The sequence below is a fragment of the Carassius carassius genome, chromosome 2 (assembly GCF_963082965.1).
Source record: "Carassius carassius chromosome 2, fCarCar2.1, whole genome shotgun sequence".
Lineage (NCBI taxonomy): Eukaryota > Metazoa > Chordata > Actinopteri > Cypriniformes > Cyprinidae > Carassius > Carassius carassius.
The window spans coordinates 13,125,859-13,144,640 of record NC_081756.1 but is presented as its reverse complement, the minus strand read 5'-3'; the positions used below and the strand labels follow the sequence as shown (position 1 = coordinate 13,144,640).

Below are 18,782 nucleotides of genomic sequence, written 5' to 3'. Positions count from 1 at the left end.
TAGAAAGAATATAGACTGTCCAGTGCTAAGCCTAAAAAAATGGCTATTTTGTCAGCTGGAATGTTATTTTAAGTTTTGGAGGTCAGTCTTTGGTTAATGCTGGCTTTGTGTTGAACAGTGCTTTGAAGTTTATTTTCGTGCTGCAAGACATTCACACAATAAGGTACAACGAAATCACTCAGTATAATAAGAGAATCTGTTTTGCCTAATCCAAACGAATAATAGTGCGTGTGATTATTAACTTTGTTTGAATTCATTGTAGAGGATCTGTTTTTAATGTACTGTATATCATTTCTCTCCGAATCTCATAGCTGTCAGGCACCTCATAAGCCACAGCTCATCTTTTAAAAATACGCCTTTTGTTTAAAGAAATTATATGAATTTGAACAGTCCTGCATAACATGAATGGTAATTATAGTTTGATGTGTAGGGCTTCATCCTGATCTGAACCTCCACCCCTGCTTATTTTGAAATTGGCTCTTTTAATCTGTTGTTACTTGACCAAGGCAGTGCGCTTAGAACTGGGCAAACGAGACAACCATTATTTTTTCTAAATGTGATGAACTGTAATTATTATTTCAGTTATGGTGTTTTTCATTTATTTTAATGACAAGTGGACATTTTATGCTGACATCAGCTATACAAGACTCTCCAAAGCATTAGACCCTAAACATTATTTACTGTTCAAAAGTTGTAAAAGAAATTAATACTTAAAATTTTTTGTAAGAACAGTATTTATTTGAAAATGTTTAAAGGTCCCGTTTTTCGTGCTTTTTTGATGCTTTGATTGTGTTTACAGTGTGCAATATAATGTGTTCATGTTTCGCGTGTAAAAAAACACAGTATTTTTCACACAATTCACCTATCTGTATACCGCTGTTTTCACTGTCATAAAAACGGGCTGATGACTTCCTTGTTCTATAAAGTCCCTCCTTCAGAAATACGTAATGCATTCTGATTGTGCCAGCGGTTACTGTGTTGTGATTCGACACCAGCTGAGCGCACGCGGCCCTCCTGGAAACGAGATTGGGCTAGTTTTGAGAAGCAAGTGGGCAGGAGCATAGACATCTATGGGCAGGAGCATGTGCTGGAGATGTACTTCTAATCACAGGAGCGTTTTTACTGACGAGATGCGCATGAAAATCGCTTTCGATTTTTTTGCACAGCCCTAACATCTAGTTAACAAAGCTAAACAGCGTTGACCTTTGTGTAATAAGTTACAGAAACTGTTAAACGCACCAACTTAACACTAGAAGTCCCAGAGATTTGTAACCCTCCTTTAGCCAAGTGGATGCTAACTGGCTAGTCTTTTGGCTATCATTAGCATCAATTCATGTGTAAATGTGGTCATTACCTGAGCAATCTGCAGGGGGGTTGGGGGAGCTGCTTGCTCTCAAATGAGAGGTAATTCCTTTTGTGCTGAGGTGGATAAAATCTCACTGCACATAGCCTACTACTTCAGTGCCCTTAAGAATTCTGTGGTGTACGAACCTCCTCTCCAAGAAAAGAAAATGCAGAGAAGACTCACCACTCGGCAGGCCTTGGAAATGATCCTGAGTGAAGTAAACCCTTGTGACTGATGGAGAAGAGATAGAACTTCAGCCGGATTCGGACTCAGAGCTGTCTGATCTGTCTTCAGGTTAAGTTTCATTTCATATTATAATAAAATACACTTACACTTATTGTTTATGGTCCATAAACAATGCCTTCTCCAAACAAAGAGGGAACTGCTCCATCTTTCAGGAATAATCTTTGTGCAAATCCGGCATTAAACTGATTGAGATTGAGAAAGCTGTCCTCAGCAAGCTGTCCTCAGCAAAATGTGCTGCACATAGTTTACATGTGGATTATAATTTTCGGGAACCGAGTTAAACATAAATTGTAACCATTGATCTCCAAGTACAGCGTCCCTGGGAAGGCCAAACAAAGATGATTGGACTCTGAGATGAAAATAACAGCGTTTCGACGACATTGCGACAAACGCAACTCTTCCTCTTCTCCGTTGGAGCCCAACAAGACTACGCCCCGCTTTTTGTGTATTCATGTGGGCGGAGGTTAGTCAAAAAACTGTTTTAGTGACGTCATTACTGCAGGAAGTAGAGGGATGTAGTCCAAACGGGTCGTTTTTTGTAGGCGAATTCTGTTAAATAAAATATCTCGCTTGGCATTGAACTTTGAGCTTTAGAATTTTACAGATATTATTTATACTCTAACAACAACATTACACACTAACTAAAGTTTAAAACATGGGATCACGAAGAATGGGACCTTTAAATTTATTCATCCATCCATCCATACATACATACATACATACATATATATGTATATATATGCAGTTGTCATACTCACAAAAATAGTTCTGGTTTAGTACCTGAAATGTGACAACATAATCTTTGACAATCGTTGATGATTGATCCTCCATTAAAAGCTAACCAATTAATCTCTTCTTCATCAGTTCATCAATTAAAGAGAGCAATTGAGCAGTCAACAAAGTCATGGTGTCTCTAGTGAAGAGGTGGAAAGCTGCAATATGACTGCTGTGTCTTGAGCATTATTGGTCGAGGAATAGGTGCTAATTCATTTACAGAACATATCAGATTGTGTTTGTGATTATTACACAAGAAATGATGATGACTTATGGTATTTGATTGAAATAACATTAAGTATATTGCTCTTTTGTTCCTGAGACAGTTAAATGATTACTTTATTAGACATATAAACTTTTACTAGCTTTTTGTGCATTGGGGGTATTTCAAGTGATGCAAGTAAAGCAATTAAATTAATTAGCGGTTCCATGTAATGCTTTATGAGCTTGCACATTCTTTTGATCCATCCCTTCATTTTGTATTGAGAAATTTTGCTATGTGGGAACAACAGAGACTGCAGCAACGAGGTCACAGCCCGCAGTTATCCACAGGTAGACCAGAAGCCATGGAAACCAGGCCAGTACAATCACAACTCAGTTAAATGTGAAGCATAGCTCTGTGTCTGCCTAAATAGTCATGCTATGCATTTAGTTCTTTTTTTGTAAAGGGGTCAAAACTATCGTTGCCACTTTTTAAAAGTGATGTCAGCAGGCGTGTGATGTTCATATCAGTGGAGTTAATATACAGAATAAGGGAAAGGCAAAAAAATGTCAGCAAACCTGACTCAGTACTAAATGAAGAAAATTTTATTGCTCAGTGTTGTCTCTTTCATAGCTCAAGAGAGGTAACTTAAGGTTTCAGATGTATTTCATATCAATTTAACCTCAGATGTTTCCTCTAATATTCATATACCTTTTAAACTACTTCCATGATTCTTGTCTTAAGCAGTAGTCTCCATTTGGTCTCCTTTTTGTCTGATTGCTGACTAGAAAAGTTTTTATTAACCCCCCATGTGGTACTATAGCTACTTGAATGACATATGCAAGTTCACTTATTAAATAAAATGTAATTTGATTAAATGTATTCCAATTTGCTGGTAACTGCAGCCGCTTGACCCAGCAGTCAGTTTCCTCCTCAGCGTATGGTGCTATTTATTTCCTTTCACGAACATCTCTCTCGCCCCTGTTTTAAATACCTCATGATCAGAGCTCTCCACTCTGTCCTGAAGGGTTTCTCAGTGGTCTCTTCAAAGCGCTCTCGCTTCCTCCGAGTGTGAGATTTCAAATTGTCGGTTGAGGTGGGGGGGTTTGAAACAGGTTAAGATGACAGGTGGGTGAAATGTTGAGAAGTGGGTATTTATCCTCTTCAGCGGTGATGATAATTATGACCAATTGACATCTTCTGTTCCTCTGGAAACCATCCTCTCCAAACTCTCACGGAGGATAATGCTTAAAATGTCTCATTGACGGGCTTCTTCCAAAAGAAGACAGATTGGATTACATCAACCATTTACAGCTTTATTATTTTAAAATCTTCAGATGGGATATAGTCCTTTTGCTCTTTATCTGAGATAACTATAACATTTAATTATTTATTTATTTATTGTCAATGAGAAAGGATTTCAAGGTTCTTGCTGAATCTGAAGAGGAGAATCATTGACTATGTGAATGCAGCCACTGTCTATGCTTTGGAGATTCAGCAAGACGCAGTATGTGTGCGTAGATATTTATAGGTTGGTTCCCCCATTCAACTGCGCCAAGCACATAGTCCATCATCTTTAACGGTCAACTTGACGTCATTCAACATAATAATCAATGAATATTCGAAGATGCCAAAATCCTGCACAGCCAATGGTGGTAAAAACCGCATGGATTTTTAAACATATTAACTCAGTATTACACGTTTTGAAACATTGGTAACTTGTTAGATCTTAAACAACAACACGTTGAGCTCTCTCGGCCAACGTACTCGAGGGTTCACAGACCATCGGCTGATATGGTGAATGACGTCAAGTTGACCCTTCGAATATGGCGGATGGCTTACATAAAGCGCCCCAAATCTACGTATACATATCTATGATATGTGTGTATTGACAGTATATACAGTATATAAGATAAAAAGCACAGAAAAAAATGCTGACACAGAAATATGCAAATAAGAATGTCAATTACTAACCCAGGATCATATAACCCATATAATTTAAGGACCAAGGTGCTTGACCACAAGTTATTTTGAGTTTTGTATCTCTCCTCATATTTTTTATTTCTCATCCATTACTGCTGTCTGTCAGTCAGCACCTGTCACTGGATTCCTCCCTCGCTGTATACATCTGTCTCTCTTCCTCATATATCTTCCTCATGCACTGTTGATTTAGCCAGTAATTTTTCCTCAGTAATGCAATAGAGAACATGGACTGGTGATTATTCTGCCAGCCATATTGACTCAGCAGCTAGCGCTCAGAAGTGTGGTTTAAATCGAAACAGTCTGTTACTATGGAGGCATTACTCGCATCACTGCAGGGCTCCACCTTTTCATTAAGTCCTCATTTTATGCCTTATTTTCTTCAGAATTTTGTCTTTTGCTGTAGACAAAGACTATTTCTGTGCCTGGCATCCATGTATATTTACTTTTTTGAAAGTCTCTGCTCACTCTCAACTATAAATAAATTAAATTAAATCACAACAATTCCATGTAGCTCAAATATTAGTTAAGCATTTCTCAATTAAGTAAATACTGCAGTAAATGGTTTTCTCTGTCTTTTTAATGTTGTTATTTGATTAAATTGGAAGACAGCAGTATGTCTCTTAGGCTACAAATCTGATATTTTGATATTTTTGTACATTCAGTTTTGCATTTCACTGCCCTTGTATTTCTAGGTTTAAAAAAAAAACTGGAATTGTAACTTTTTTTGGTATCCCTACTTTATTCTTTTCAACCTTCTCTGTCCACTATAATTTCTTTTTTTCTGTCACAAAATAAGTACATGTATTTCCCTTTTTTTTCTCCTCTTTAATGTGCAAAGGGGTCAGTGCCAAGACATCTGTGAGAAAAGGGATTGAGGAAAAAAGAAAAACTAGATATAAAGAAGGAAAAAGTTAAATCATAGAAAGCATGGTATTTCAAACAGGTGCAGAGAGATAAAGAGATGGAATTTAAATTAGCTGCCGTTATAACAGATGCTAACACATATGCCACTCTATATTGTTTACCATTGGCTATTTTACTGTGTCATCTTAGAAACACCATTTAAGTGGTGAAATGGATATTTCATCATTTGGGATATGGCCTGTTTTCTCCTTAGATTAGCTCACACCCATCTGCTTGCATCTGCCTAAATGATGCTATGTGGTAATATAAGATAAATTCTCATGTGGATTTATGGTAAAACGGTAGATGTAAGTCTGAGAAATATGTGGCGGAAAGAGGAGCTTCTAGGGCAAAAACTAACTGTGCTGCATCTCAAAAGGTGGAATCTCAAACAAACAATAGTCGCAGTGCATTTTGGTATTGCAATCTTTTTGTTTGACCAAGCTTAGAGGATAATTTGATGTTGGAGTTGAGATTGACTGACATGTAACTCAAGTCAGTTTACCTGTGACTATTATTTGTTTTCGCATATTGTTCACCGACTGCCTGCACATTTATTAAAAGTTACAATGTTGCAAATGTTTTCTATTTTATTTTCTATTCAAATAAATTGTCTTTTTTAGAGACAATTCACTAAATTAATATGCATATATTCATATATTCATAACCACTCCCATTCCAGATTAACCAGAATTAAATGTGCTGAAATATTGCTGTGGCTTAATTTTTTTTATTAAATCTCTGTCATATATTTTAAGTGTAAACACGCCTCTTTACTTAGAAGGTTAGTCCAATTATAGATTGCTAGTTAAAAAAAATAAAAAATTATATATACATCTTTTTTTTATTATATTATATTTTTCTTCTGCAGTTTCTGCCTGTGGATGAATGCGAGTACCGGTAGATAAAATATCATTTAAATTGTGTTTGTGTACATTTTTTGTTTTATTTACACAGATTTTTGTGGGCGCTGTTACTTGATTTGAATAATTTCTTTTGCGAATTGGCCAGTAAAATGGCATGTACAATTTATGCAAAAGAAAAAACAAACAAACAAACAAACAAAAAATTATTGTTAGTGAATTCTCTAATAACTGATTAACGGATTGATTTACAATCAAATATCCTGATATTTGAAATGAGAAATGGGTGTGGTGACAGAGATTTGAATCAACAGGAAATTTGAATTTGGCTTGATTATTTCTGACACATAAAACCAATTATTTGGCATGAGCCCTTATACTTGAGTTTGACTTGCAGTCTGGAAAGCCACGACTTGGTTACGCCTCTGCATTATTGTAAGTGTGCCCCTCGCAGCTAAGCAGATGCGTTATAATTAGAATCAAGCCTAAATTGGCTTTCATTCCCCCTATACTCAGAGCCACATGGTGCAAAACAAGCCCAAAATGTCACGACTCATGAATGTGAGAACATTTACATAAATCTGCATACATTTGAACATCACCACACTATCACACATTCCTTCCTGTGGCACTACAGTAAACATCACTGTGTGTTAATCTCAGTGCCACTGCATGGGTTTTCCCAATGATGATGTGAAATCTTAAAGTTGTGTTATTTTTTATTGTGTTACATTTCTTTTTATGTTGTTGGATGTCCCTGGGAGTTCACTTATAACGTAAGTCATGGGTTTGTGCACCAAAATCAGTCATACTCAGACTACATCACAGTCTGCAGGCTTGCAGTCAAGCCCAATATATTTGGCTCCCACTTGTTCTGTTGTAAAGCTGGATTTATATTGGGGCGGGTTCAAAAAACAATCCATGCAGAATTGTGCTATTCAAATTGTTAATGTCAGGCTTGTTTAGGCTGTTCATTTCTAATGTTGTGATCTTGAGGCCACAGGTTTTTGCAGGCTAGGAGAATCTCAAGATTAGGCAAAATGAAGAATATTTGGAGATGGGGAAGGGTGAGGGTTTCTGAAGAATGCTGCAGCTGGTACAGCAGACACTAGCTGAGCATTTGACTGTTAAGCAGCAAACTCATTGGCTGCTAATGTGAAAAGAAACCAATCAGCTGCACCATGTGAATGATGTAATTATATCAGATTAATTTAGAACCTATCAGACTACGCCATTTACAGTTTCATGACAGAACTTTGTATTTGAATAGCAGTTTTCTTATTTCTCAAATGTTTGTATATTATATTATCGTATGTATAGACGTACATACAGTGTGTTTAACAGACTGTACTTTTGTTGAACAACATACGGATTGTTCATCTGATGATACATCTTTTCAGAACACTTCTATGAACCATTATACAATTATAAATTGGATGCCATTCCTCACAGCCTTGTATTCATCTGTGTAAATTTCAATATGACACCTACCCTGCTAAGATCTTTTAGTTTACCATGACTGGAAATACTATATTGCTCAATACTGAACAGGACTTGTTGATATTTACAGTAAATGTGGGCAATCAGGTGTTAATGTTTGCAGCTTTCTGGCATCTAAATATCAGGTCACAGAACAATCAGTTTTTTTTTTTGCAGTCTAGATTCACAAATTTTCAATAAAAGTGTAATAGTTGAGTACTGAGTTTTATAGTATGTTTTCATAGCGCATTTTGAATTTTGTTTAATCAAAAGTCTTTTATTTGGATATCATCTGTGGACTCCGCGTGACAATATTTCTTATGATTCTTCATGACTTAAATTATTTTAAATCACACTGGCCATCCAGTTAGTTTTACTTTACAGAGCCAGACTCGCTTGCAGAGATTGTAGGTGAATCCTTGGCTCCAGGATTGCATCTGAAGGATAACATAGAAACTGTCTTAATGTAGCCCTTCCATTCTGTTTCCATTTTCCTTTTACTGAAGACCTTCTCAATAACTATTACCTATCTTTTTCCGCTCCACTCTTCCTTTAATCTCGACTCTCCTCAGCCTGGCTCCTAAAAAGTTTAGATGAGATCTTGAGAGGTGCCTTCCTGTCCTTCAGCTCTTCAAGTGGTGTGTGAGTCTTCTAATACCCGTGTGCAGAGGGGTGTTTCATCGACCACAGCCGTGGCTCAACAGAAACGTCTGACAGAATAATGTAGGGAGAGAGTTGAACGGAGTGGAGGAGGGGGGCATGATGGCCTAAAAATAGATAGGAGGGCCAGTCATTCAGAAATGGAGTTAAGTAAAGATGCATTTGCTGCAGCAGGTGAGAGGGACACGTAGGAGAGAGGGTGAAAAAGGGTGAAAAGGGGTGATGGCAACAGAAAGAAAGAGCAGGACAAATAGTCAGAGGAAGGGTGAGTGCTGGGACAGCTTTTTTCTCTCACGTTATACTTGGAATGGAAAAGGTGCTAAATAATTCAGGAATCGAAATATAAGATGGTGCGTCTGTGTGTGTGTGTGTGTGTGTGTGTGTGGTGGGTGGTGTTCATATATGAGAGATTGTGTGCAGTGTGTACATTTGTAGAACTAGGCATGATTCCATCTTATATTAGGTTTTGCTTTATCATTGCAAAAGGGTTTCTGACCAGTTTTGTTTTAGAATTAGTATACTACTATAGTATTAATATTTTGAGTTAGCTTTATTTTATTTTCGGTTTTTGTTTTTTATTTTACTTTTTTTATCTTGCGTTTAATTTCATGTGCTTTAGGTTCAGCTTCCGTTTCTGTGTGGGGATGGTTGTGTATCTGCATGTTAAGATGGGATGGGAAAATAAACACACACACACACACACACACACACACACACAAATAGGCAGTTTGAAATGTGACAATTTCATGAAACATTATGAAGACATTTCCAATTTAAAATAATGTGCACTAATGAATCATACAAAACAAGATGTGTATGAAAGCAAAATAATGTCATGTTGACTTTAATGATGGATCTCTTTGGCTGATTTGTTTAACTTTTTATAGCAAATGCAGATTTAATTGATTTAAATAGTCACTCGCTGTTGTAGTTCTCTCTTGTGATTCCCAAATTGAAAGACTATTGTACATGTGAGGACCATTACTTCTGACAAATATGTTCCCCTAATTTTAAAATGGCTGCTACGCTGGTGTGTATGTGAAGTGTGTGTGTGTTCTATTGCTCAGTATTAAAAAAAAACATTTTCTTTTTTTTTTTTGGTAGCTACTCTCTAGAAGCTGACTTTCTCATAAATTCTTATTTTGTTCTGTCACATTCTCAAGCACATAAGCATGCACACTGCTGTCCCCATCCTGCTGAAATGAAAAAGGAGGCTTTCTGGTGTATTAGTGCTGCAGAGACAGTGACGGGTTTATTAAGAACACTTGAGTGATCAGAAGCTGCCCTGCGCTTTTCACCCCCTCACACACTCCCAGTTACTCTCCCTTAAACTAAAGTATGCTTAAATATGCTCCCTTGAGTATGCACTACACAATGACAGCTGCTTCAAAGATTCAAGGGTCCTCACTGTGTCCTGGAGCCACTGTCGACAGGCTCAGATATTCAAACAGTTAAAAATTCACATCTTTCTTTTTTCTTTTTTTTTTTATGTGGCCTGATGTTATTCTCTCCACGTCTTTTTGTTCCTACTTTTCCTTCGAGACAATTATATCGACTCAATTTTCGGAGCGCTATTGCATTTGTGACCTTTAAACAAACAATAAAAAGGAAAAGAAAAAAGTAATACAGTTATTATTTATTTGTTTATCCAACATGTATAGAGCTCAACGCAGAGCTGTACTTCATATAAAAAGATGAAACAGAAATAGGTGAGTGTGTGTGGTGTGGTGTGTGTGTGTGTGTGTGTGTTTGTTCGAGAAAGGCAGAAACTTTGTTTACTTAGTTTCTTTACATAAAGATATGCATCCTTCACCCATAGACCTGCATCTATAAAGAGCACATATATGCATACAGTGGGGTTCAACAATCTACATAGAAAATCTGGGATTCAGTGTGTTATTTAACCACATCAACTCTGGGGACCCACCGGTGGGTCCAATATTGCATATGCCTAATTCTCAAAAAAATCAAAATAACAGCTGAAGTGGTTAAACCTGGAAATTAACAGTTTAATGATTTTGAAATAAAGAAGTTAGAGAAATTATTGTAACAATAAGCTTTCATTTGTTAATAGTAGTTAAATACATTAGTTAACATGAATTATCAATGTGTTAATCTCAACATTTACTAATCCACTTTCAAGATTAATAGCGTTAGTTAATGCACTTTGAACTTACATGAATATGTATTTTTATTAAGTTTTATTAACATTTTTATTAAGTAACATTAATGAGAGTTAATAAATAATTTAAAGAATTTAACTGTATTGTTAAAAATACATAATTTATTGTAAAGTGTTACCAAAATTACATTTACAGAATGACAATGTTGTAGTTAAAATAATAATAAATAATTACAGATTTCAAGAACAAATTGGAGCAAAGGAATATGTAAACTTTAATGTCATAATACAAACTTTTAATCATAATTACAACTACTGAAAATATTCCAGAAATATTTTTGATTAAATGTGGTAATGTTGCCACATTTTTCTTAATCTTTTTCATTCTAAATTTGCAGTAGAATGGCATGTTATGACACAAAATAAATCACATACATTTAAGATTGTACAATATTTTGTACAATTACATGTACATTTACGACATTTATCATGTGACTCTTTTGTACAGATGGCCAGATGTTCCTGCTTACACTGAAGCACTGAAGAAGCTCTTTGGATCATTCTCAAATCATACTAGAGAGCATGCATATCAGGTTTTACACAAACTTGAAGAATTAAGGCAGCTTCAGTGCTACTGCATGAAAGCAAATTGCTATGATGTGTACCAAAAAAAAAAAGTATTAAATTTAGAAAAATGCAAATTAGAAGCACTTCACTAGTTGTGTCGGATATAAACCTCATTGTATCCACACACATGTAGATGAGCCTGCTCTATGTCATCTTTTATTAAAGGGACTGTAAGTAGGAATTACTCCCATCTAGTGGTGAAATTGTATTTTGCATTCAAACTAATTTTGCTCTCCAGCGCCTCGCTTTTTCAAATGCGCGTTGCATCTACAGTAGGCGATATGTACCAAAATGCTTTGACAGGATGTCTTCTAATAGCACTTCGTTTTGGCGACGATGTTTTCTTCTCCTGTGGCGCGGCATATGTATGGTCCATAATAAGAATGCAATCCAGACTTTTAAACTTGCCGGTGCAGTTTCAAGCGCCTCTCACTGCTCTGCACCTGCGTTTCTGGCTCTGACCGAAAACGCGTTGTGGAAACGCGTTGACTTAGCACTTTTTGTCCCTCTCTGCTATTATAGTTTTGCAAGATGGCGGAACTACATGGAAGCCTCCGTCGACCTACCCGTCCCATGTATATAAAGATAATAAATTCTTCATTTACGAGGATTAGTTTAAACATTGTCATAGGTATTTGTACACCATTGAGGGCATATTTATGAATAAAAATATTGATTTTAGATAATAAAATACCTAAAAAGTTACTTATTGTCCCTTTAAAGACCACTCTTTAAATGCACACACACACTTTTTATCACTCACTCACTCACGCTAGCTATCAAATAGGGATGCAAACCTGTTGAGTGTTTGTGTGTGTGTGTGTGTGTGTGTGTGTGTCTGATTTTCAAGCTGTATTTTATGCTTTTAAAGCTTTTGTTTATGTGTGAACTACGTACACAGAAGCTTTTGAAGTGTATTATTTCCTCTAAATGCTCGGGTAACTACCGTGTCTATGTGTGTTTATGTGTTTTCTTGTACTTAGTGGCATTTTCTTCAATGGGTCTTTAATGGCTGTGTTGCTATGACCACCCCCTGTCTGCACACTCAGAGCTATAGATCTTTTGTGCGACCGCTGAGAAAACAAGCCCTTCAGAAGTCATTTGCACACACACACACATGCAGTCTGAAGACTAAATAAGGACTCTCCATTATTCTTCAGCTCAATGATTATGCATTTTACTATTATAATTGCATAACTCTGAAGCATCAGAACATCAGCAACATCTAAGTGGATTATAGTTACAATTCATCAAAGTGCGCCTTAAATTTTCTGCGATTTCTATTTCCCGATCAATTCCGGAATCCTGTCAAAATATAAAATCCATCGCCATCATAAAGAACAGCCAAATGGGTTTGTAAATCACACCTGTACCCTGCGACGCTCAAATTGCGGACATGTTGCCATCTTGAGTGCTTTGTGCAGCCCTCTGGCATTTTTTAGATAGTTATTCCCTTTTTTTCCTTGCAAGTTTATGGAGAGACTTTATAGTGGCTCATTATTTCAGAGGAAGTTGCCTGCTATAAATGACTTAAGTTTTTGTCTTTGTATACTATGGCATGAATCAGGAAGAAATCCTGAGAGAGGGAGAGATATTTTAATGCTGTGTAGACAGAGTTTTTGTAATGACATTCACAAGTTGTGTTCAGACAGGATCTTGAGGGAAAAGAAAATATTTAAAGAGTAGCGTCTTGTGCTTCTCTTGAAATAGGCCATCTTCAGAAACCGATTTAGAAAAACACATACGATTTGCAACAATACGCTAGCTTACGAACGAATGCCAAAAAACATTTAAGCTGATACACAGACTGGCATTTTATTACACATGGGCTTACTTGTGCGTATTCCTTTGATTTACTTTAATGTAATAACACACTAGATAAAACAGCAACAAGCATTGTGATCTATGGCTGCCTGTATCTGAACGACAGCATGCATTTGTCTCAGTGATGCCTCCTCTTATTTAAAGTGGAACTCCAGTGGGCATTTTCCCAGCTGTATGGAATGAATGGACCACAACGCCATCGCTATGATACATGCCAGGCCGGTGCCAGAAGTTGCCTTCTGCGAATGTAATGCTTGCTTTTAACTTTTTTTTTTACATCTTACAGATAGCTTTAGGTCTAGTCCCAGACTTTTGGTACCGTGAATAAAGTTCTCTTTTCTGTGCCACAGCTGCTGAAAGCCAAAATATCAAACTCTGCTGTAGAAAGGGAATTTAATAGATGCTGTCTTAGAATTTCTGCTTGTGGTCTAAAAACCATGCACACTAATTATTTGTGACGCTGAGTTTAGAAAAGCTAGTTTTTGAAAATAGTTTACAGAAACTTGTTTGAAAAGGTTTTTAATCAATCTGCTCTTCATCTTATTTAGGGACAGAATAAGCTATCACTGAATGGCTTGATATAATGAATAGAAAAACGTTTTATTTGATAGAAATTCATACTTTTATTCAGCAAAGACACATTAAATTGATCAAAAGTTACAGTAAAGACATTTACAATATTACAAAACATTTGTATTACAAATTAATGCTGTTTTTTAACTTCTGTTCATCAAAGAATCTGCTTATACAACCCCAAATCAGAAAACGTTGGGACAGTATGGAAAACGCAAATAAAAAAAGAAAGTAGTGATTTATAAATTTACTTTGACTTGTATTTCATTGCAGACAATATGAACACAAAATATTTCATGTTTTGTCTGGTCAACTTCATGTCATTTGTAAATAGGCATCCTTTCCTGTCATTCAGACCTGCAACACATTTCAAAAAAAGTTGGGACAGGAGCAATTTAGGGCTAGTAATGAGGTAAAATGGTTAAATAATGATGTGATTTGAAACAGGTGATGTCAACAGGTGATTGTAATTAAGATTTGGTACAAAAGCAGCATCCAAGAAAGGTCTAATCCTTTAGGAGCAAAGATGGGCCGAGGATTGCCAGTTTGCCAACAAATACGTGATAAAATTATTGAAATGTTTAAAAACAATGTTCCTCAAAGAAAGATAGGAAGAGATTTGGATATTTCACATTCAACAATGCATAACATAATTAAAAGATTCAAGGAATCTGGAGGAATTTCACTGTGTAAAGGACAAGGGCGCAAGCCTAAGCTGAACAACCATGATCTCCGATCCTTTAGGCGGCACTGCATCAAGAATCGTCATTCATCTATAAGCGATATCACCACATGGGCTCAGGACTAGTTTGGCAAACCTTTGTCAAGTACCACAATACGTAGTTACATCCACAATTGCCAGTTAAAACTGTACTGTGCCAAAAGGAAGCCCTATGTTAACAGTGTCCAGAAGCGCCGTTGACTTCTCTGGGCTCGGAGGCATCTGGGATGGACCATCACACAGTGGAAACGTGTACTGTGGTCAGATGAATCAGTATTTCAGGTATTTTTTGGGAGGAATGGACGCCGTGTGCTCCGGACCAAAGAAGAAAAGGATCATCCAGACTGTTACAAGCAACAAGTCCAAAAGCCAGGGTCTGTCATGGTATGGGGTTGTGTCAGTGCCCTTGGCAAAGGTAACTTGCACTTCTGTGAAGGCACCATTAATGCTGAAAAGTACATAGAGATTTTGGAGCATAATATGCTGCCTTCAAGAAGACATCTTTTCCAGGGACGTCCATGCATATTTCAACAAGACAATGCAAAACCACATTCTGCACACATTACAAAGTCCTAGCTGCGTAGGAAGAGGGTACGGGTAGTTGACTGGCCTGCCTGCAGTCCCGACCTGTCTCCAATAGAGAATGTGTGGCGCATTTTAAAGCGCAAAATGCGACAACGAAGACCCCGTACTGTTGCCCACCTTAAGACTTGTTTGCAGGAAGAATGGGACAAAATTACACCTGAAACACTTCATCACTTGGTGTCTACAGTCCCTTTTAAGGGCACTGGCCCAAGTGCCCTTATGGATAATCCGGCTCTGCCTGCACATAGTTTTACATGTGGATTATAATTTTCGGGAACCGAGTTAAACATAAATTGTAACCATCGATCTCTAAGTACAGCGTCCCTGGGAAGGCCAAACAAAGGTGATTGGACTCCGAGATGAAAATAACAGCGTTTCGGCGACATGGCGACAAACACACTCTTCAAACGCAACTCTTCCTCCTTCTCCGTGCGACCACACCCCCTTATTTGTGTTTTCCTGTGGGCGGAGGTTAGTCAAACAAAAAAACGGTTTTAGTGACGTCATTACTGCAGGAAGTAGAGGGATGAAGTCCAAACGGATCATTCGATGTAGGCTTTAGAGTTTTACTGATATTATTTATACTCTAACAACAATTACACACTAACTAAAGTTTGAAACATGGGATCACGAAGAACGGGACCTTTAAGTCTTTGGTTCTTTTAACTGTGATGATTTTGGCTCACAGTTAACAAAAACCCAATAAAAACTATCTCAACAAATTAGAATACTTCATAAGACCAATAAAATAAAATGTTTTAGTGAATTTATGGCCTTTTGGAAAGTATGTTCTTTTACTGTACATGTACTCAATACTTGGTAGGGGCTCCTTTTGCTTTAATTACTGCCTCAATTCGGCGTGGCATGGAGGTGATCAGTTTGTGGCACTGATGAGGTGGTATGGAAGCCCAGGTTTCTTTGACAGTGGCCTTCAGCTCATCTGCATTTTTTGGTCTCTTGTTTCTCATCTTCCTCTTGACAATACCCCATAGATTCCTCTATGGAATTCAGGTCTGGTGAGTTCCCCTTCAGGAACTCGAGCTGCGTCGAGAACGTTTGGGGAACGCGTCCAGCGTGATGTCTCTGAATGTGTATAATCAGTCAAAAGGAAGGGCGAGACGTCATAGGCGGGTGACGTCAGAGACCAGGAAGCATAAAGCATGAGCGGCGAAGCCGGAAACCAGCCTTGTGTCTTCAGCAAGCGCTCTGTGTGTGTGTGTGTCAGTCGCTATCTGTTTGTGAGTCTTATTTAGTGTCGTTTGTCCACTGATAAACTCCATTGTCAAAGCTTCAATCAAGAGAAGTTTTGGGCGAGAGCAGGCAGTGTTCAGGCTGTGTGTTTTCCCTGCAAAAAAAAAAAAAAAAAAAGGTACAGGCAGGCAGCTCGTGTGTTGTCTGCTTGAGAGTGAAGTGCGCAGTGTCAGCTCTCGAGGGAGTTGACGGCTGCGATGAGAGCCTTTGCTTCACTCTCAGAAGGCTCTCTTTGAGGAGAGAGCTTTCACTGGCATTTCTCGCGGTGCCAGCCCCGCTTTTGTTGATGAAAAAATTGACCTTTGTTTTTTCGCTGGATAGCCTTCATCATAACGTCCTGACGTGTAAGGCCTAGGACGTTTTGAGGGCCAGCTCCCTCTGGGGAAGAGTGGTTTACACCGCATTACACGGTGCCCGTCTCTCCTCAGTGCCCTCAGGAGATCGATCTGCCAACCCTGCCAGTGTTCCAGGGCACAGCGGTCTCCAGCGAGCGCTTCTCTCAGTTACCGCCCGGAAACGTAGCGGTGCTGAGAGGCTCGCGACCTCCTGGGAGGTTTCCAGAGCAACTAGTTTGGCTGTCTCAGTGGGTCCTGCACACTGTAGTGAGAGGGCACAGAATCCAGTTCTGGTGGGCCCCAAGCAGGCTCTGGTAATGGAACAGAAGTAGACTCTCTCTGAGGATGGAAACCATCAATGTGGTCCCTCCTTGGGTTGCAGAGTCCGGGTCCTACAGCCGGTACTTCACTGTTCCAAGGAAGGATGAGGTGTTGTGTCCTTTTCTAGATCTGTGCTTTTTGAACCTCTCAGTCAGGGGACTGAAGTTTAGCACGCCTGCACAGGCCAAGTCCGAGGACTGGTGTGTCACGATCGAGCGGCAACCTCGCGCTCTCTCTCGTGAAGCCAATAAGGAAGTGACAAAAACTGCAATTCATCGACTGGCCGCTTGAGGCTGGCTGCAAAAGGGAGTCAATCCCATAGACTCCCCATGTTAAAATGCCCAGCTTTAAAGCAGAAAAAAACTTGTTTACAGTCTGGTTCAAAAAATGAGTTTGGTCTATATTGCTAATTTTGCCCTTCATGACAACTGTGAGGGGGTGAATTTTTTTAAAACTCATCCGTTTAAATTATATTAAGACTTAAAATTCTGCATAATTAAGGGCGTGGCCACTTGTGTGACAGGTGGATTGCCGCTGCTGACAATGCCATCGCGCTAGGTGGGCGTGGCTTCAGCAATCAGCTCCCGCCTTTTTGCCAATTTTCGATTATCCGGGAGAGTCGCGCGGTGACGCGCTGCCAAGATGGTGACGGCCCGCTCTGCACACTTTGCGCTTCAGAACCGCTATTGAGGAGTCTATGGGTGACGTCACAGACACTACGTCCATATTTTTTTACAGTCTATGGTCACGATCTATCAAAAGATGCACTTATCTCCATCCTTCTTCATCGGAAGTTCCTGAGGTTTGCTTTTGGGGGCAAAAACCTACCAATACAGATCTTCCACTGGCCTTGCACTCTCACCCCACACTTTCACGACTCAACCACATTGCCGATTGGTTGATATCAGCTCAATCTGAGCAGATGACGGTTCTGCACCGAGATGCCATTCTCGCTCACAGATGAGCTGGGGTTAAGACTTAACGCCAAGAAAAGTGTGCTTTCTCCAGTTCAGAGAACCACTTATCTGGGCATGGTGTGGGATTCGACCACGATGCAGGCACGTATGTCACCTGCTCGGATCGAGTCGATCCTCACTGCAGTCGCGAGAGTGAGAGAAGGCCGGTCACTCACTGTCAAGCAGTCACGGAGATTGCTGGGTCTGATGGCAGCTGCGTCCAACGTGAATACTATTGGCCTGCTGTACATGAGACCCCTACAGTGGTGGCTCAAGACCAAGGGGTTCTCCCTGATGGGAAACCCACTTTGCATGCTAAAGGTCACGCGGCGCTGCCTACGTGCCTTGGATATGTGGAGGAAGCCTTGGTTCTTGTCTCAGGGCCCGGTGCTGGGAGCTCCTTGTCGCCGCGGGATGCTAGCGACAGACGCGTCCCTCACCGGCTGGGGTGCGGTCATGAGTGACCACCCTGCCCGCGGTCTGTGGAGTGGTCGCCATCTGACATGGCACATCAACTGCCTAGAGATGCTGGCCGTGCTTCGTGCACTTCGTTATTTTCTCCCAGACCTAAAAGGTCGCCATGTGTTGGTGCGCACCGACAACACAGCGGTGGTCTCTTACATCAACCACCAAGGAGGTCTGCACTCACGCCGTTTATACAAATAGCGTACCAGATCCTTGTGTGGGCCCAGGACAAATTCCTCTCGCTCAGAGCAGTTCATATTCCTGGGCATCTTAATATGGGAGCAGACATCCGGTTGAAGCAGGGGCCAAGGCCCGGGGAATGGCGGCTTCACACCAAGGTGATGAAGCAGAGTTGGAGAGTTGGGCCAGACTCGGGTGGATCTGTTTGCGACTCGAGACACATCGCACTGTCCTCTCTGGCTTCCTCTGACTCATCCATCTCCACTGGGGCTGGACGCCATGGTACAGACGTGGCCGAGGCTTCATCTGTACATTTTTTCCCCCGATTGCTCTGCTCTCTAAAGTTCTGGAGAGAGTGCGCCGGGAC

At 39.4% G+C, this 18,782-nt stretch overlaps 1 protein-coding gene across 3 annotated transcripts in view; it reads left to right on the top strand.

Annotated features, from left to right (window-relative positions):
- LOC132103278 (neuroligin-2-like) overlaps positions 1-18,782 on the top strand; it is a 203,882-nt gene that overhangs the window by 34,584 nt on the left and 150,516 nt on the right. The window contains exon 2 of one of the 3 annotated variants that reach the window (XM_059508259.1): positions 11,086-11,170. The exons of the other annotated variants lie outside the window; for them this stretch is intronic. The gene's annotated coding sequence lies outside the window, so the exon portion shown is untranslated. The remainder of the gene's footprint in view (positions 1-11,085; positions 11,171-18,782) is intronic. 3 annotated transcript variants of the gene reach the window in all.